The sequence below is a fragment of the Denticeps clupeoides genome, chromosome 8, assembly GCF_900700375.1.
Source record: "Denticeps clupeoides chromosome 8, fDenClu1.1, whole genome shotgun sequence".
In the NCBI taxonomy this organism is placed as follows: domain Eukaryota; kingdom Metazoa; phylum Chordata; class Actinopteri; order Clupeiformes; family Denticipitidae; genus Denticeps; species Denticeps clupeoides.
The window spans coordinates 4,077,529-4,098,581 of NC_041714.1; the positions used below are offsets into that span (position 1 = coordinate 4,077,529).

Sequence of the window (21,053 nt, forward strand, 5' to 3'; positions counted from 1 at the left end):
GTGCAATTTGGAAGCTTAAAAAGCCAGACAACCAATCAGGTCTCTCACGGTGAGGGGCATTCGGAAGAGGAGCCTGAAGGATGAACCCCCTTTGGCCAAAGTGAAGGAACTGTGTGTTTGCTCTTCAAACGCCACGAAGTGGCCATCAGTGGGCTGAACCGTGTGTGTGTGTGTGTGTGTGTGTGTGTGTGTGTGTGTGTGTGTGTGTGTGTGCTTACGCACAGGGGACAAGGGCTCTCAGAGCCAGCAGAGAGAAGAGCTGCCAGCCTTCAACAGGCTGATTAATAATGGAGGAGATCCACGACAGGGCACTACAGATGTTCTGGCAGGCATCTGTAACTCTCCACCTCATGAGGGGTGGGGGGGTGGGGGGTGTATAACTCATATTCCTTCTATCCTTCAGACGTCCTCCTCAACCAGAGTCAAACGTTGATCAAGGATCTTCTCAGAACCAGCTGCCCTTTGAACTACGGACAGTCTGTCTGAGTCCATTAGACCGCCCTCTATTGTCGAGCGCATTCAATTACAGCCTTAGCTCCACCCACTTCCTGCACAATTCACACATTTCCCATAACGGCCAATGCTCTGAGGAGAAACAGACACATTTCAAACAGTGCCTCAGTTCTCACACACACACACACACACACACACAGTTCCATTTATAGAGCGACGAGCAGCGCTTGTTCTTCATTTGTGATGCTGACTTAATTTTCTGTGGGCTGGGAAACCAAGAGGGAGACAGACAGAGAGGAAAAACACGTCTTCTAATGGCTTTTACAGAGAGCAGTTGAAGTAATGAGAGGAGACAATGGCCGGCACGCTAGTCCCGCTCAGAGGAGCCCCTTCACAAAACACGTTGCACCCTCTAGCCGTGAGTTGCGCACTCATCGCTCACCCAGGAGAGCGGCAGCCATTGATCCTGGAGGTAGTTCGCTTCTCCAGGCACCAGACTACATGCATTGCAGTGCGTCCATGCCTATGCTCTTATAGCACTTACATGGGAATCAGAATTAGGGCAAAAAGTAGGCGTGGTTAACGCACCACACCACATGATCCCACCACACGTTTTAGAACTACGCCTCATTATTTCAGTCAAACTGAAAAGTAGGTCTATACATATCACACTGCAAACAACAAGCAACGTTCACAGTCTGACATTCTTCTCCAGTAGCCCACCTTCCTGTTGTGGATAACATTGAATTAAATCAAACTATTGCCCTAAACCTTGCCCTCATGAACAAGTCACATGCACAAACATAATTAAAAAATATCTTTTATTTATGTAACTACTGCCATTATATTGTAGTTGTGTAAATACTTTTCAAAAATTGGTTTTAATTATCTTTGTGTTCAACATTTGAATGTCGACATTTTATATATGGCTATTTAAAGGAAACATGATTTTATGCAACTCCAAAATAAGAAAATGGCTAAAAGCCTCTAATCGTAGTCTAAATAAAATCATACTTTCAAAGATTTGTATGCAAAATCTGTTTCAAAAACAATAAACCGATCATTAGACTGGTCACTTGATTCATGTTTTACAAGTGAAATATTTTATATATTCCACACACACACACACACACACACACACACACACACACACACACACACACACTTCATGTCCAATGTCCAGGCTATTCAGTCCTAGTGAGCCAGAGGGAAGGTCACTCAGAGGAAAGATGTGACATGGGGGATTTAGGGGAAGGCGAGCAAGAGAATGAGAGAAAGCGCAGGAAAGACAGTGGGAGAAATAAATAACGGTGGATGTTTCCAGGCCACATCTGTTTGCGACTCAGACAAGGCCACTCAGGTGGAGCATCCAGAATTTTTTTCAAGAAGCCTTGAAAAATGGGACCTGCCACGGCCTGCTGCCTCTGGCCAAACACACAGACAGCAGCACAGCGCTGAAGGCACGAACACACACCACTGGTCCCACTGGAGCCAAACGCAATGAGTAATCGTGCACACAAGAGGTTTAGGGCTTTACAGTTTCAAAATCTCTCCCCTCCAAGACAAAAATATCCCTCATCTTTGACTATGGCCGAAAATAAGAGGTTAACTCCTTTCTTCACGATGCTCAGACAAAGCCTTGACACAGAACAATGGCTTCAGAAATGCAGGCCATCCTGAGGAGTTGAGGTGTGGCGGCAATTAGACCCCTTGACCCTTGACCCATTAAACTCCTGCCAAATGAGGCATTGGGAGAGTGACCTTTCCTCTGTCTGCCCTGATCACATGACCCGCCTACCCTTTTCCATCTCCCCCAAGGATCCCACACCACCTGCCTGATGGAGGCGAAGAAGACATTCTGCACAGACGCTTTGCTACGCATGTCTTGTGTAGCAAAGTATAGGAGGGCCATCTTAAATCCACAGACCTGCTGAGATGGGCTATATTTTACAGCGTGGGGTCTGATGGGAAGGTATGATGACTGGGCTCCCCTGATTGTCTTAACACTTGTAAGATAAGCAGATGGAAATTATTCATTAAAAAAAAAAAAATCTCCACACTCCAATATTTCACCATCAGCATGAGTGCATGTATTTAATAAGGGCTAAAGAGGGCCCGCTGTTTTCAAAGGCAAATTACCGAATATCTGGATTAATGCTCAGCGTCAGAGGAATACCTCATAAATGTGCAAATGTGGCCAGAAAGTGTACAAAAAGTTTTCTTCTACCCCAGTCTAACAAAGCAGACCAGTCAGAGTTGGTGTGGTCTAACGCACTGTGATGGGACGTTGCCCCTTTTAATCCTAATTCCTACTATATGAAAGTCTATTAAATGAAATGAAGGAATAGATTCATTTTCCCCGAAATACAATAAATCACACACACACACACACACACACACAAAAACAATATATAACTACTTTTATGCATTATAGGATGCAATGTATGTGGTGCAATAATATGTATTATTTGAATCATAATTTATCATCAATTAAGTTAAAAATCACACCTTGAAGTAGCAGTTCTCCTAATTTTTCCATGTAAAATGAAAATAAAGGTATTCAAAAAAATAGATATAAACAAGGTGTCTCAAAACATTGTGGCCATTATATATATAGATTATTTCAAAATCTATGTTTTACAAGTAGTAGCTGTTAGCAGAATGGAGAGAACATAATAGTGAATTGCAGTTTTATTCAGGGATTCATGAAAAAAAAGCACGCCCTGCGTCCTGAACCACAAGTGGTGGAATCAGCCAGCACTCTGTATAATAGCACTGATTAACTGCCGCACAACCACAATGCACTGCAGTTCCATGCAATCCTGTGCAACAGGGCAGGTGGCTATGCACAAGACCATGCCCTGATAGCAGAGCTCTAAGCCAGAAAATTTGCTGTTGCTTACTCAACAAATTGAGGCTAAATTGCACTCAAAGGGCTCCTTGGCATTTAAAAAGAACAGCCTAAATGCTGTTTTCCATATGAGAAATGAGGTCTAGGAGTGTGGAAGTTCCACACTGATACCTCCCTTTGATGTGCTCAACGCCCGCCTCTCTTGGGATGTGGAATACTAACGTTGCCTGCAGGGCAGACAGTGGGAGCATGCTAGGGTGTGTGTGTGCAAGACTGCGCATGTGTGTATGAGTGTATTTGCATTAAAAAATAAATAAATAAAATGATGAAATTTGAAGCACACAGCACGGCTGCAGCACCTCGTGGATGACAAGTCCATCCTCTCCAGGATAACAAGATCACACGAAACCTTCTAGCGGTATGGCAATGTTGTTGGGGAGGGGAGAGAGAGAAAGAAAAACAAGACAAACACCTCTCTCTCAGCCCAGAGATGGGCCCTTTGTCTGGATAAAGAGTAGAAAAGTGATGCATCTTCTCCCCTCGCTCTCCAACATTCCGTAACGTGTTTGGGTCTCAGAGCACGAGTGGGGAAGAAAACATTAAATGGCACTCCTAAAACCCAACAGCCCAGAGCTGGCAGATTCCTGCAGAGTGTGTTCAGAGTGCCTGGTGACTCAGTACTGCATCTGTTAAAACACACACACACACACACACACACACACACACACACACACACACACACTTTACCTCAGAGTGATTATTTTCAACTCTCACTGAAATGACACTGAAATTAAGCAGCACGTTCTTTACAAGGAGACCATGTGAGAAAACAAATGTACAAGAAGGGAAATGATCCTCCAGCCAGAGCACCTGCTTCAGCACAGCTACATAATCCCTCCTTCAACACCCTTTAGGAAAACCATGAGAAACCAACACAATATGAGCACTATATATCGCAATATATTTTAAAATGAACTAAAATTAGCATATAACAAATATTTTCTAATAATTAGAAGATATGAATAAACAAAATGCTAATTTGTACACAAAAACATAGCTTTTTTTTCCCAGTTTTTGTCCATAATTTGCATCTGTTTCATTATGCATGTCATGAGACTGAAATAACTAAATTGCCAGCTCTACTCCAGAGATAATTCCACAAGTCATTATTACTTACCTGCAGGATCAATGTGGTTGCATCTACATGCCAAATTCCAATTTACCCCAGTGCCACAAGAAAATACGCTTTTCATATTCATCTGAGAATCCCTCGTCTCCGTGTGTCACTTGTGCTTCCCCATGGCAGCTCGGTTCTACCTACACTGTGTTATTGCTCCAATTAAGTCAGGACAAGAAGTGCCATCGAGAATGAATCTGGCTATTACTTGAGTCAACGGAGGTACTTCAAGCTGAAATGACACAGTGATTGAGTGGGCTATGTTCTGCAGAGTCCACAATGCGCTCAAGTACACAGAGGTAATTCACACTGACTGAACACATCTGCAGGACAAACTTGTTCCCCAGTTCTCACTGAAATCGGGGCTCGTGTTACGCCAGGAATGATGCTACTAAATGTAAAGAACACCGGATGTAGAAACTACTGCAGACTGCTTCAATGAAGCTAACTGGCCATTATTAATTGATTTTGAATTATACTACCATCCAAAAGTTAAGGTTCATTAACAGTGGGAAATAATCATATAGTCCAGTGCTTCTCAATTAGTTTCTGTTACGCCCCCTAGGAAGAAGTGACATTTCCCCTGTCATTCCATGTGTTTCCATTTAGAACTTTTATTTTGAAACGTCGCACACAGTCAAAGTGCAGCAAGTGTAAAAACGGCTATATTATTTCACATTTTCTTTCACATGTGACTTTGTGAAAGTGGAGATTCCTAGTTTTTTGCTGAATGAGTGAGAGAAAATCCAGCGAAGTTCCATTGATGTCTGTCGTATTCAGAACTCACTGCTAATTTTACTCTGATAAAGAAAAGCACCCCCCACCCTATTTGAGAACCTGATTTAGTGTTACCCACTTTGCTGAAGCGCCAGATACTCACCTACTCTGAATGAGGAGAGTTTTATTGCTTCTATAATAAATCCAATTGCAAAAGGGTTTTCTAATAAATCAATGACTCTTTGAAAAAAGTGACCAACCTGCATTAGTGAACTCAGCATTCCATTGGAACGGATAATGGGTCTGTACATTTGTGCAGACGTTCCATTCATTAAGAGCCATTTCCAGCTACCAGAGTAGGGTTCTTCTTGCTCTCTCTCCCCCCCAACACCTGCTGTAGTGTAGAAGAATAAGCGAGTTTAAGAGTGACCATCTGGCCGGTGTTTTTTTGCAGCATCATTGGCTCTATGCAGAAAGCCAATGAGGCAGGTCCGGTTAAATGGCCTGTTCAACACACACATACAGCGAGTCGAGGCAGTTCTCCACGCAGCGTTTCCTACGTGTTTGGATTTAAGCCGCACTCTCGCTGATCCGTCAGGAGTGCCGCTGCCGCCGCACGGGAGTGGAGGAGCAGACGTGACCAGCCGGGGTGTCAGTGGGTGACTGTCAGGGACGGGGAGGAGGCCGATGTGGTTTGACTGACTCTTCCACATGGGGCTCCTCAGGGGGAAGTCACAGCTGGTGAACCAGCTGATAGAGTGTGACATCTCACTCTCTCTCCCCCGACACACACACACACACACACACACACACACACACACACAATTTTAACAGTATTCTGCACTTACGGAGTTTAAGACCAAACAGCTTGCATCCAGAATAACAGCGATGAAGTGACACGTTGACAGTTATGCAGGCTACAATAAGAGGACAGTAATTGGCCATCTTTGATGTGAGAAGCTGGTGTGGTTTCATTTGGCCTAACGGTGAATGCAGAGGTGTGAAGTGCTGCAAAGCGACACATGAAATTAAGACAGGAGCGGAATCGAAGTTGTGTGCGAGAGAGTGACGAGTGAACCTGCTGGTCCTGATTAAGACAACTCAAAAGAGAATTTGCTGTTCTATGAAGATTAATTAGGGCAACATTGATTGCGGCGTGAATGCGTTCCCTCATTATGAAGAGACCATTAGTCCTTCCCTGACAGACTGTGACACGAGTTTTAAATGACAGTGAGATCGGTCAATGGCTCTTCCTGATAACTACATTACTCACAGCATGTCAGGACAAAAACATGCCCTGTATGGACCTAATAGTCTAATTGTTTGGAATAAAATCTGCTTTTTGCAGGAAGAACATAAATAATGGATGTTTAAAACATGACTGCATTTTTCATATACACTCATAAGTAATTTCTTACTAATGACACAATTACTAAAATAAAATGAACTATAAAGGCATGACTGGTGGAAAAGAACTTATTTTTTAAATATTGATTGTTCTATAAATCAGCATCACATGAGTCCCTTGCTTAATGATTTATTTCAGAGGGAAAATGTTTGATTTATACAAAGGAATTTGCATAACATGAGTATATGACTATATTTAGTGATGTGTTTAAATTGTAAAATCTGGACAAATTAAAGGTTAACTAATACTGTACTGACCAGACATTATCTGGGTTGTTTTCTCAGCTTCAACACACTCACACACACACTAATAACAGGCTCAAATGAAAGGCCCCCAATATAGCTTCCTGACCAACACCTGGTCTTCATTGATCTGAAAAGCAATAATTACCAAAAACCACCCAGCTATTTCCGCAAAGGCTAAAAAATGAACTGTAAAGATTTATTTATTTATTTTTTTACAAAATTTAATAGTTCGGTGATTACATGTCTCAGGAATATATATTTCAAGAGGGAAATGAAAATGCGTAAGAGGCGAGGACAGGCTGGTGTAATTGTGTGTGTGTGGTGTAGAATGTGTGCTCTTTTGTACAAGGTGTGCTTGTTAGCATAATAAAAAGGCATGGGTGCACGCTGTGACTTGTCAAGCCCAACAAGACTCCATCTTTATGCAGGGCCACCATGTCACCTTTGTCTCTCTCTATCTTACTGTTTATAGAAAAGCATGGGGTCTCTCACTCCAAAGAGGACAAGAGATCATAATAATAATCATCATCATCTCCTCTTTACACACACATTTCATTGCACTGGCTGTCCAGCCATCAGTTCGAATCCCACCCCCTCCACATTCCCTCAGGCATCTCCTCTCCTTATTACCTTCTCATGTCACCTCCCCTTGTCCCCCAATCCATTTACCATTTTTCCCATTTCTGGCTGCTTCATTACTCCAGATGTCCTTCCTGGTGGAAACAGATCCTCAACATTCCTACACACAATTAAGCTGGAGGCACTCATTACCATTGGCGCTTTTTTTTCTTTCTTTCTTTTTTTTTTTAAACTTTCTAAACTAAACTAATGGGATATTCTAGTTTATATTCACATCTGTGATGATACCATACCGAACATAAAAAGGCTTTTCCAGACCAATCTGCAGTCCCTTAAGTAAACACCATATTGATCCAACTGTATCCCCGAGGATTGTGCCGCCTTGCTTTTACACGTTTTAGAAGTGTCCTTCAGACAGGTTAAAAGCAAGTCAGAAAGCCCCAAAACTAAAAGCCTCCAGCCACTGTTGGTGCAGGAGGCTCTGATAATGCGACGCCTCTCATTTCATTAATCATGGTGTCAAACCCAGCGCAGCATGCTACAATGATGGACAGCCTGGCCGTGTCTCTCTCCCCCCCCCCATCTTCCTCATCCATGCTCCTGATTTCCTCCCTTCGGGGCCCCTGCGCTCATAGCCAATGAGAGAGCCGGAATCACCTGGCAAGGGGCCATGTCAGCCTTTCATCGGCTCGCAATCACCACCACCTTAATGCCTCCGCCCGCCCCGTCTCACAAACACCGGCAGACAAACAATCGCGCGGGCTGCCCATAGCCGCGCTCGTCTCATCTCCAGTTCATTTCACGGGTTTGTCCTTCAGGTCTGGTGTGCAGTGTAAACACAATTACACACCGCCTGGCTGAATGCACTAAAACACACATGCAGAGCCTCATAAACGAGCAAGAGTGCATACACACACACACACACACACACACACACACACACACACACACACACCAGTAGAGTTCTGTCTCCTTGGTGACAGTTGAGGGAGTAACACTGCAGGTGACATTGACAAATGTCCAGCCTCGGACCCCTAGTGAGCCAAGCAAAAGAGAGAGAGAGAGAGACAGACAGAGAAAGAGAGGGAGAAAAACGATCTGCTACGTCCTAAACAAGGGCATCTACACTGCAACCAGATCATTCTCCAGGAAGACTATTTTTAAAAAAATGTGCCAGCGGATATTCTATTTTATTCAGAATTATATTTGGTCCATTGATCCAATGGGCTATGCCCAGCTGTGCGTCAATGCCCATCCATCAAATATGCAGTGTGGTGCTTCCTTGGCCCACTAGGCATAGGCTTATCTGTGCCACTGGGTCAGACTAATTATCCCCCAGCCTGTGGGCCGAGAGGCATTGCCACCACAGCTAGTCCACCCTGTACCTCGCCCGCAGTCTTCATTAACTCTGGTATAATGAGAAAGCCTGACGGGTCACACAGTCATTACTTGGTGGGTCAGGGTCAGAAGTTGGAGAGGACTTGGGGGAACATTTCTAGGTGCCAAGTTGAATTGAAGGTTTACCATGGCTTTTGGCCAAAAAAAAATTAAAAATTCCATGCATGTTATTGCATGGTGATCTCACCCTCACCTCAGCCTCATCCACTTCAGAACAATCCATGTCAAGGATGCCACACTAGTTATCCTTTTACTTTATTCTCTAGTCATACTGGTAAAAATTTCAATTTGTGTCTCAATGTCCACACTGAACCACACAGTTAGGATCTCTGTCCACTTAAGAACGGTATGGTTTTGTTTAACAGAGATGGATGTTTCACATGGTTATAGACTATTAGACAGACAGGATTAAGGCATCCATTGACAAGTTATCTACAGTTACAGCATTTAGCAGCAACCCTTCTCTAGAGTGCTTTACAGTTGGTAGTTAGAGGGACAGTCTTGCTCTTGATCAGGTACACAATGATAGTAAGTGGGATTTGAACCTGTGACTTTGTGGTCTTCTGGTTCATATGTGAGTGTGTTTCCCACAAGGAAAAACAGCAGGTAGTTTCTAATTGTTTTGCCCACTGGCACTCCTTTGTTTTGCCCATTTACTTAAATAAAGAGAATGCCTTCATTTACATTATTTAGCTCCATCACTCAAAAATGTGTTAAGGTGTGTGGGAAGTGATGTGGGAAGTTATTTACAGACATAAATTGAAAGATTTGCTTACAGTTTTGTTCGATTTGTCTTCCCCCTCCACCCAGCATTGCCAGGTTTCACTTCTTTTGAGTCCTCTGAACAAATGTCACTATAACTATTCCATCCTGAACATAATTCTGTACATGTGCAGCATTTCTTGGCATTTCTTGCACAATACTGAGAAGTTTTGTGCCTATTAGGAGGGTAGCAAAAAGATACCTTTAACAGGCAACTGCCTGATTTGGGCAAATCTGAAATCTTCTCAGCAAGAAAACAAATCATAAAAAAAAAGAAAAACGAAAAGGAAAAAGCTGGAAATGTAACTTGAGGGAAAATGTTTGTTAAGCGAGGGGGAAATAAATGAAAAATTGAGATGAACAGGCATAAAAGGTTGCAGGCTAGCAGGTATTTGAGCTGAAATGAATAAAAAAAAAAAAACTGAAAAAGCTCACTCGTTTATCACTGTAAATTATTCCCCACGACTTGGTCAACTGTGCAAAATTATAATCATGTGTTAAAGCATGTTACATGAGGAAAGTTTTGAGAAGAGTTTGTGTGGCAGTCAGGGGCAGTGGCGGCCTAGTGAGAAAGAAAGCCGGTTCGACCTCCCTTTGAGCAAGGTGCAGTCACCACACGCTGCCCACCGCTCACTAAAGATGACTGGTTAAGTGTAGACACAATCATTTATGTATCATATCATATTAAAAAAACACCCCCCCTCAAGAATAATATATCATAAATAATTATTATATAATATAATTTCACCATTTTGGTGCTTGAAAGCATTTTCAGAATTTAAGTAGAGCGATTATGCATGAAGCCATATCTATAAAGCAACGGGGTAAAAACTTCAGAACGGCACTGATTTCCATTTTTAGCATTGTGTAAATGGACAAAAACTGGAGTGGGCATTCCTCCAAAAGCCAGTGTAAAAAATGCAGAGGGGAAATAATAAAAAAAACACAGGAACACAGCGTGATGTCAAAACGGCCCCAGGCTTCGAGGCTCTCATTGACTGGGACCTGTGATGAGATGTCGTTCAGCTGGACCGGCTGTTGTTGGCCGGTACACAGGGAATCCATTACGGAGTGCAGGAGCCATTTAACTCAGCCAATTAATCAATCAGGAGACAATTGCAGGAAAAAATAAATCCAGTAAGCATCTCCTCAGGAAAGGACTTTTCACAAATTCCAGAGGGGAAAGCGGAGATGAAATTAAAATAAAAAAAAAAAACTACACCATAAAGGAAACTGCATAGTTTCTTTTTTTTTAAAAGTAAGCCTATTAAAGGACTCTTCCAATGTGTTTCAATGCAATGGTTACCCTGAAAGGCAGTGGTGGAATGTAACAAAGTATTTGTACTTCTTTACTGTGCTTAAGTACACTTTTACGTATCTGTACTCTACTTAAGTAAAAATAATAATGCATACGTTTTATTTTACTCCACTACATTTTGCGGCAATTATCTGTACTTTCTACTCCACTACATTACTACAATTTATGCCGTTTCTCGTTACATTTTATGAACCCAATTTCCTCAAAATCCTGCATGAAAAAAAAATTGTTCGCCTATCGCGTTCTGGCGTTGTTTGCCATTTCCTACCAATCAGGCTTTATTAGCTCCGATGATGGCAGAGCGCGCGTCAGTTCGCAGCACGAGCTGGTAGACGAGACATTCAACATGGACCCAGAGCTGCATCAACTGAGCTCTGAAGCACAAAGAAATCCTTGGCCGGATTTAAGAAATTGTCACGTGGGGGCTGGACATGGCGATGAAGGAGGACGCATATGCACGATTTCACATGACAGGGGAACATTAACACGCAGTGTTGGCATTTAAAAACTCCACTTCAAATTTGAAAAAACATATAGAGGTAAGCTATGCTATGCTTTTGGGTATGTTATGACATGTTATGATACTATTATCTAGCGAAAAGTATGCGGAAATACAGAAATAGTATAAAAATCACACCAGTGTAGCTTCATTATTTTTTTACGATAAAACTGGTTTATTAGCTCAGAGAAGATAGCTTAATCCCTTTATGTCCAGTTCAGTGTTGTGCCAGTTCACACTGAAAAATAACTAGTTCACGTTCATAGTTAATTTTTTTTAATTTTGAACCAAGTTCACAACTCAAAAAATGAACTAGTTCACGCTCATTCTTTAGTTTTTTCTTTTTCTTTTTTTAAACATTTTCAATACAACATCCTTCTATCTGAACCTCCTTCAGTCTTCTCCTTCTATCTGCCATACCTAGTAGATAACTTGTCATCCACATAATTCTAAGGTACTTACAGTATTGCAGAGTGCACGCACAATAAGCACACCAAACTTTCCAATACACATATACTGTGTAATTGCTTGTAATTATTACGAGCAATGACATCAGTACAGGCATAAGTCAGTATATGTACTATGCTTTTACAAAATGGCACACCCCAGATGTGGAGGCAAACCATTGTGTGATTAAAGTATTTTTTAAGTAGAAGTAAAGTAAATTTAAAAGTAAGTACTTAGGACTTTTACTTAAGTAAGATTGTTGATGTAGCACTTCTACTTTTACTTGAGTAAATATTTTGCAGGTTACTTGTACTTTTACTTAAGTACTAAGCTTCAGTACTTCCTCCACCACTGCTGAAAGGTAAAAATAAAACAATAAAGGAGGCTGCATGCATGACACACTTCACTGGGCTTCACTGCCCCAGCCCATTTTCCATAGCTCTCCTCCTCGAGGCCCAGGCGACTTTGCCTTCACTACATGTGGCCCTTGTGAGCAGCTCAGGGCTTGAAGCGCCTTCACCATCCGAGTCGGTCTCCTCTCCCCCCAGGACATATTAGCCAAGCGACCCCAAAACACCCGTAGGAAGCCTAGTCACATATCCGTGCTTTGAGCAGCCCCCCCCCAATCAATGGAAATGATCAGAGCGATGATCCTCGTGCCCCTGGCTTCAGCTCAGAGGGGGAATCAGATGAATCCTTTTAGGTTCACTGCTTCCTGCAGCCAGATGGACAACCAAAACCCCTTCTCCCACAAGAGGAGAGCTTCTTATTAGCACCTTGCCATATGGCCGCAACGGGCGGGGGCGCGATGTGAAAGGCATGCAGAGCGGAGGAGACCGTAAGGGGAGTGCGAGACGACAGCCACCCGTACCGAGTGTGCCAGACACGGTAGAGCCGGTGTGAGACTGTGGTGGGAAATTACGCTGATGTGTGCATGGAACGGCTCTTTCTGGATGTGCAGGTGATGTTGTACACTCTGAAACAGAAAGCGCACCTGAGTGGGCGCTGCGTTTTGTCTTCAGGAAGTGTGTGTGTGTGTGTGTGTGTGTGTGTGTGTGTGTGTGTGTTCACCCCTCGTTAAAATGCACAGTGCAGTCAGTGGGAGTATACTGCTTCGGTCTGGGAGCTCAGGAAGAATAAACACAATGCAGGAAAGCGAATGCATGAGTGACAGAGAGAGATCGAGAGAGAGAGAGAGAGAGATCGAGACCACTTGTGGGGGGGTCACTCGTCACCTCATGATTGAGTATAGAGATCAAAGTACATTAAATGCATAACAGCTTGTGGTACCGAAAACAGAAATCCTCAGCAATTACTCTGCATTCAACCTGCACCCTGGCATCTGCCAGCATGCAGAAGGTGACAAAAGGTGGCACCTACACAGTAAAGATAAATTGAAAAGAACAAGCGGGGGAAACTAATCACCCTCTACAGGTTGGCACGCTCCCAACCCTGCAGTTAGTAAAGTAAAGTGCATTAATAATTCTGTTTTTCCACAGACTCGTCACTGCAGGCACTGTGAGGAGCGGGGGCAGCGTCGGTGGGGGGGGGGAAAAAAAGGGCGATCAACATCCTCGCCTCAAACCAACAATAAATTATCCCAGGACATTAGCAGCACGCGGTGCCACCGGGCACCAGCGGGGAGGGCGGAATGAGCAAGCGAGAAAAACGGAATTAAAAAGAAGAAACGGCGAGAGGATGGAAGCAGGGAAACAAGAGAGCAGCACAAACGTGAAAAAAAAAAGAGAAACGACAGTGAAGCCATCATTTGAGCAACATCCGATGCGGATAGGAAAGCCGTGCGGCACAACGTGGGTTTTCTTTTTTATGCCCATGTTGTCTCTATTTCACGCTCGCGCTCTAAACACAAACTAAGCTTGCAACCTGTGAAGAGGCAGAGTTCCTTTGAGTTTCTGCTGCTTATAGCAAGAAGACATCAAAAGCACCTTCGCCGAGAATGAGCAACCTTTGATACGGGCGGCTGCCTCCCTGCTGAGATCAGTTAGCAGGCTTACGGGAAAAGACAGACAGAAAGAAACTCTTTTAAGTGGGTGAGCGCTCACTTACCTACTCACCTTCTTTGAATAACGTCTCAATACGCCGTACAGAAATGATATGACGGAGACCTTCAGTTTTAGAGGACAGACAGCTTGCATACGCACCGAGTGCAAAATAAGCCTTTTGATCGTGGACAACGTAAAGAATTTACTTCCTGGATACACCGGTCTAAAATCAGACGCAATTATGGAAAAAGGAGGCAGAAATAAAGACGACGGACTCTTTAAAAGACCCAAGCATGGAGGGAGGGTCAAGCAAAACAGAGTACACAATGACTGAAATATAGCAATATAGCGTGAAAACTGATCTGAAGGAGGCCAATGAAATTAGTCTAGCCATGAAGGGGTGTGCCAAGACTCCACATGGGCGAAAGCCCCTTGGTTTAACACAAACCTGGTTAAAATAATGAAAAAAAAAAAAAAATTAAGAGATATTTTTCCATCTTTATGTAAATCCTGAGGGTGCTTTATATTTCAAAGCGCTGTGCTTAGTGGCAATCAATGCAAATGCAGCCAAAAAAAACCCCCACAATTTTGAAGAGCTATTTACCTTAACGCTTGTGGTCAATCAGCAGTAGAGACAACCTGAATAAAGAGAGAGAGAAAGAGAGAGGGATTAACGATTAATGCTCACAACTGCTGAATGAAACTCCAGCTGCTCACATTTAATCAATATGTGTGGCCCACCTCTGCAGAAGGAAAGCGAACGAGGGAGTAAATATTGCCCGCCACGCCTCTTTAAACTGCCACACCGTTGAAAATGCGGCTACTGCTGGAACACACAGACTCGTGGAAGTCGGCAGCGACCGGAGAGACGGACAACATGCAGGGGCAGGGCCAAGCCTGCAGATCTGCAGCCCAGCGCTGCTGCCAGAACAGACGAGAGGAGCGCATGACTTATTTAGGAGCGTGCCGTCAATCAGACGCCGAGAACAAGGTCCTGATCGTGCGACCCATACCACGCGTCCAGAGGAAGCCGGGCGAGTCTGCCCTCGGGGGTCCCAGAGAGAGAGCGCTGGGCTCCGGGGAGGAGGGGGGGAGCGGGAGCTACACCTGGACGTCCGATAGAGCCGGTCCTTAACCCAGTCTGCTCCGGCTAACAACCTACTGCATAAATGCATGGTGCAGATGAGCGAATCGGCCCGATCGGATGAATAATTCACGCGCTACCAGTGCTTGTGATGAATGATTGATAATGGCACATATATTTACATACACGCAGATTTAGTTCATAGGCTTCACTTTCTCTGTGGGTGCATGTGCGTAACCATATAATTCTCACGTAGGCATTCTGGTGGGATATAACACACTTCCTCACAATTTGATATGATGTTCACTTTTTTTATTGGTAACAGATTGACAAACAAATTAAAACAAATTACAATAAATAAAGCAATATGTTAACTTACCCAAATCACAACTCTAATATATGTTTAAAAAAAAATGAACAGAATTTAAAAATATACAGGGTGGGCCATTTATATGGATACACCTTAATAAAATGGGAATGTTTGGTGATATTAACGTCCTGTTTCTGGCACATTAGTATATGTGAGGGGGCAAACTTTTCAAGATGGGTGGTGACCATAGTGGCCATTTTGAAGTCGGTCATCTTGGATGCAACTTTTGTTTTTTCAATAGGAAGAGGGTCATGTGGTGGTCAAATTTATTGGTAATTTCACAAGAAAAACAATGGTGTGCTTGGTATTAACATAACTTTATTCTTTCATGAGTTATTTACAAGTTTATGACCACTTATAAAATGTGTTCAATGTCACCAACCATTCCCATTTTATTAAGGTGAATCCATATAAATGGCCCACCCTGTATATTAAAAATATATACACACACAAAAGAAGTTTTTGGTAGAATCATGAAATTATTCTGTTGCTCTTCACTGGTTTGGATAGCCACACATTCAACTGATCGTGAGAAGAGGTGTGGAGCTTCACCGGACTCACGATTTCATTACGATTACCATTACTAAATTACTTCTCATGATGCTTTCATGAGATGCTTTCGGCTGGCTGAGACGTCCGTGCAGTCAGCTGAGTGAACGCCGATGGTTTCGGACTTGAGATCAACACAAAAAAAAAACAGGCAGAGAGTGATCAGCTTTTCCTCCATTCCCGCTCTGTGTGCGTTTCGAAGGTGCAGACTGAATACTAGTTGCATGAAAATGAGTCACGGCGCCCAAGGCCACCGAGTGGCGTGCCACGCAGCGCGAATCACTCGTACCCGGAGCTGCACTGTACTCCGATCAGGCAGCCAGTCGCTATCTGAACTACTTTTTAAAAGATTTTTTCTGGTGCCGCCAGAAAAACCACCACCAAGCAACATACATAATCGATTATGTTCTGCACTGAATCGATGCAGAATCGTCCACGTCTGAATCACGATGCATCGATTATAAGATTCATTTCGACTCCGCTAATCGTGAGGCTCCTTTCTCTCAAAACACAAGATGTCTACTTTTATGGACAGACCACTAATCTTATTTACAGCTTAATGGAGCTCCCATGATGCATCTGGCAATTACAGGCGCAGAGGCAACACACCATCGAGTCTGAACGTAGATGCAGCTATGTCACTGTCTGCCTTTCTCTACACCAAAAACAGAACAGGGTTAAACAATAGAGAAACCATTTGCAGGTAAAGTAGCGTGCGCCCGTCATCATGGCGATATTTCAGCCGGCTGAACAGGTTCTGTGTGGGTACCGCGCCAGGAGCCAGGACTGAGCCCTCCAGCCTCTCTGCCTGGCTTTTATACTAGACGCTGTAAGCTCGGCTACTCAATCTCAGCCTCCAGCTGCTTCCGAGCGCACCTTTCAACTTCCACTCTGATCCCCGCACCGTGGCCGCATGGCCCAGCCTGGGTAATCACGTTCAGTTGGGTTCTGGATGAGCTGAAGAGGAGGGATGGTGAGAAAAAAAAAAAAAACAGGCACACACCATCCAGTCTCCGCCTCCAATTTCACTCTCACTAAAAGGGAACTATGAAGTTCAGGAGGTGGCATTTCAGACTTTCAGCGCTGGCAGCGGAGTGACCATCACGATAATGTTGCGCAGAATAATTAAGCCGCCCCGTAGAGACCCGGAAGGGAAAGGTCAGAGTCTGACTTCTTGTATGCTGGCTCTGGACAGAATGCGTCTGCCGTTGCCGAGGATAAATGTTGAGACAGAGTTGCTGTGAAAATACAACATTTATATACTACTCACATTCACATAAAAACAGAAAGGAAATAAACTTAATAGGAGGTGGGAGGTGGGCAAACTTGATTAGCTCTGGACATTTGTACAGGATGCAGTTTTCATTTCAGCAGCATGCGCTCAAAACATCCAGATTGACACCTACTTCATTATGTTTATTAAAATGACCAGATAAGAGAGGTTAAAGGTCATGAACAATGCTGGTGCTCTAGTCTGTACTCAGGTGAGTAATATGAGGTTTGCCAACTACATGTACCAGAAATGAGTCAAATTAACCGTAACCTCATTAAAGAGTAGAAATGACCCTTTAAGACAAAAAAAAATAACATTTTTTTTTACATTGTGACATATATTGACTGACTGTCCTGCTCTGATAATCACATATGACTTGTATCTGATTTTGACTGAACACGGGTCAGCAGAGGTCAGCAGACAATTTCCTAAAATGCCCAGCACTACAGTATGGTTCCGATAGCTCTTGTGTAGGATCACACCAAATGGGTTTCACTCCACAAACACGTCAATGAGGCCCGAGTTCCCATAAAACTGCTGGCCAGGTTAAGCTTCCACAATATCAAAACCACAGGCTGCATCTCAAGGCTAGTTCTCCTGCCAGAAACAGGACGTGGACAATGTTCCTCTCCTTCTGCAAGTGAGAGACTGGGCAGCACCTTAGCTTGTCAGACCACGGCCAAGCTGTGGATAAATGCAAATGGAAATGAATAGAAACCAATAATCCTCTCCTCAGCAGCTTCAGAGTGAGTCAGCGAGGTGTGAAAAGGGCAAGAAAGAAAAAACGGATGTCACCCAACACTTATTTCTGTCCCGCAGAGTATGAACAATGGCATGTACGTATTTCAACCAAATCATAATAGGAAAAAATAAAACCCACAAGGTCAAAATGTAGAGAGCAGACACGGTAGACTACAGGTTCTGGCACCATCGCGACGCATAAGACCATCAGCTGAACCATTTTGATTCTGGGGGTAAGGAGTGTAGCTAGAACACGGGGGCATGTTCATGCATGTCAGCTCAATTGCCTATGCTATCTTCCGGGTTTTTTCCTTTTCTTTTTTCACACAAAACAAAAGGCCAGCAGAAGAGGTAGGGCTTGCTTGCTGGGTAGCATTCCTTATATAGCAGTCTGTGCGTGTCTCTCAATAAGCAGCTTTTAACACACATAAGAGGTCATAGACCATAATTTATTTAAAATTATTTCATTTAAAACATACACAAAAACGCTTAGCTATTGTTTTTTTTTATCTTGATATTTAAGAAATTTCAAAATCAAAGACAAATTGAACGTTACTGCAGCAAAAACTACAGACCACAGTCAGTGCCGCATACAAAGCCAGACAACGACAATACTCGCGCCATGCTCTGGCAACTCACAAATTCACAATCATTAGAACCGTTACACAGATTATGAGTAATACCACGCAAGATTTCAATGGTATCGCGGCCCGCAGACGACCGCACACATTGCAGTCACTGCACATTCTGAGTCATCTGTGTTTAAATGTACACCATGGCCAGCGATGCTCAAGTCTTCTGACATGCAGACGCAACATTTAGTCATTTGGATTTCTTCAGTCAATGTAATAAAATTATGGAGGCGCCTAGTGCAGGTCAACATTGTCATGGAATAGAAAAAAAGTATATATATCCAATGTAGTTTTTGGTACATTAACAAACAGTATGAAAAAATTGAATATGTTCAATATATCAAAACGTGTGAAAACACCTTTTTTTACACACTGATGTGGAGCATATGAATACAAAAGATGAGTAGGAAGAGACGCGATAGTCCATCAGAACTACAAATCAGCCATGCAGAAGGAACCCAAGAAAGGAGCTCCCACCCCTTCTTACACCTACACGCTGCTCTTTAATTAGACTAATTATGATGTGAGAAATTCATTTCTGAGACTGAACATGAAGGCCGAGGGGGATGTGCCCTCCCAACCATTTTTCTGCAGTAAACGGTGTGCCCGGATTTCTAGGCGGCCGATCTGATATGACTACAATCCGCGCGGATCTGCGGACCGGCGGTAATGACGACAATATCTGGCAGGGTGCAACAGCACGACGTGCAACCTCACGCAGTTTTGGGTGTCATGATTGAGCAAACGCATCCAGATAGAATTTTCAAAAAGGGACGTTTGCTGTACAGAGAGCCCGTACCCCAAAGAAGAAAAACTAAAACCCCACACCCGTTCTGTCACAAGGTCACAATGTGCTCACTGCATACTGCCAGCGTATCTGCTATGTGATGAGGACAATCTCCCCGCGTGCCTGATCCCAGTCCTGGGATCCAGTGCAATAAAAATACTACCTGGTCCTGAGGTTAATCTGCATCGGCGTACTGTTACTATGGCAATTTGCCCACTCTGGCTTGACAAAATAAGCAAATGCTACTATAAATCCCCATTTAAATGCTCAAAATGCGTGAAAGCAGTGAGGGCTTTAAAAAAAATAATAAAAACAGCCTCACAGCAGTTCCCCTGCCCTGCGCTGTCATACTGCTCAAAAGTTGGCTGATTTCATCAAAACCACCGTGACCATATACACTGATTATTGAAATGAAAGTTCTACAGAGGAGAGATAAAAGCAATGTTTGGGAACGCGTGCGCCTGTAACAGTAGTTCTGTCTACTGTCATTAACAGTAGACAGAACTTGTATTTTAAATGACTGATCATTCCAGGTCTTAAATTCTCCAGTGCTGAAAGCAGTACTAAAAATGGCAGAGATCAATATTTTTTGCCATGGTTATATACTGTGCTCTTTAACTGATACCCTGCAAAATTTTGGATTACACGGTCAGGAAAAATGTACCAAATGCCACCAAATGTACTTATCGTGAAGTATTTATTTAAAAACTTGCATCGTATGCCTTTTCCCCTGCTCAGTTTCCTGGAGTGTCACATGTCAGAGCTTAGGGTCTCGAGGCAGAAGGAAGGCAAGCGGATGGAGGCTTGAGCCGAGGTCCCCAGTGGCCAGACCAGTCTCTCTCTCTCTCTCTCTCTCTCTCTCTCGGGAGAGGGCTCTATCGCATTGAATAACAGGACGAGAGAAATAAATAAACCGTGTCGCTGGAGAAATTATGACGCTGGCAGACTGCACACTGCTGCACTTTTCTGACAGGGCGTGCCAGTGGGGGCAGGATTAATGCTTTATGCGAGATAAGGAGCTGATAATTCTATTAGCGGTAACAGGGATTAATACACCCCTTCCCTGCAGGCTGTAGAGAAGGAGTCAGCAGCAGGGCAGGGGGCCGGGCCACAACGCCGAGGCCAGATAGGGGGAATGGAACCCGAAAGCAGAGCATGTCTGCAGGAGCCCTACTGGCACCATAAGTTAACGCTGAACCAATTGCTGAGGAGGTCAGAGACGTTGAGGAAGATGAACTGGAATCGCTGTAGGTTTTACACCCGCATAAAGGGGTTCCTCAACAAACAAACAAATCCAAAATGCAGAAATACCTGCTGAGAGTGCCACTGATGTTTCCCATCCACGCAGGCTGCTTCAAAGCGTTGCTTAAAATGAGGAGGCTTTAGTGGCCATACGGGCCTTACCTTCCAGGGGCATTCTGGGTCAGCAGGAGTGAGATGAAAGGTTAACTTTGATGTTTTGCATTCATGGCTAAAAGGTAATTAAATTTGTGCATCCATTAAAAGTCCATTCAAAACAACATAGCAACTCAAACAATTGGGCACCTATTTGGTGTAGAAGAGCCAAAGGTCTGATTCACTCTGCTCTGTATACAAAAAGTTGCTATGGCAACAGGAGCAGTCCTCTCATCTCTGAAATCTCAGCCGGACCCAAACAAAGTGATGGCCGCATCAATGCTTTTAAGACCGATTGCATTTAAATGTCTGCAGGCTTTGAAAACAGATTTTTACCATCATTTCAGCAGGTACATCCAGTCGAC

At 43.5% G+C, this 21,053-nt stretch overlaps 1 protein-coding gene across 3 annotated transcripts in view; it reads right to left on the bottom strand.

Annotated features, from left to right (window-relative positions):
- ndst2a (N-deacetylase/N-sulfotransferase (heparan glucosaminyl) 2a) overlaps positions 1–21,053 on the bottom strand; it is an 82,752-nt gene that overhangs the window by 31,806 nt on the left and 29,893 nt on the right. For 2 of the 3 annotated variants that reach the window (XM_028989713.1, XM_028989712.1), the window contains exon 2: positions 14,462–14,496. The exons of the other annotated variant lie outside the window; for it this stretch is intronic. The gene's annotated coding sequence lies outside the window, so the exon portion shown is untranslated. The remainder of the gene's footprint in view (positions 1–14,461; positions 14,497–21,053) is intronic. 3 annotated transcript variants of the gene reach the window in all.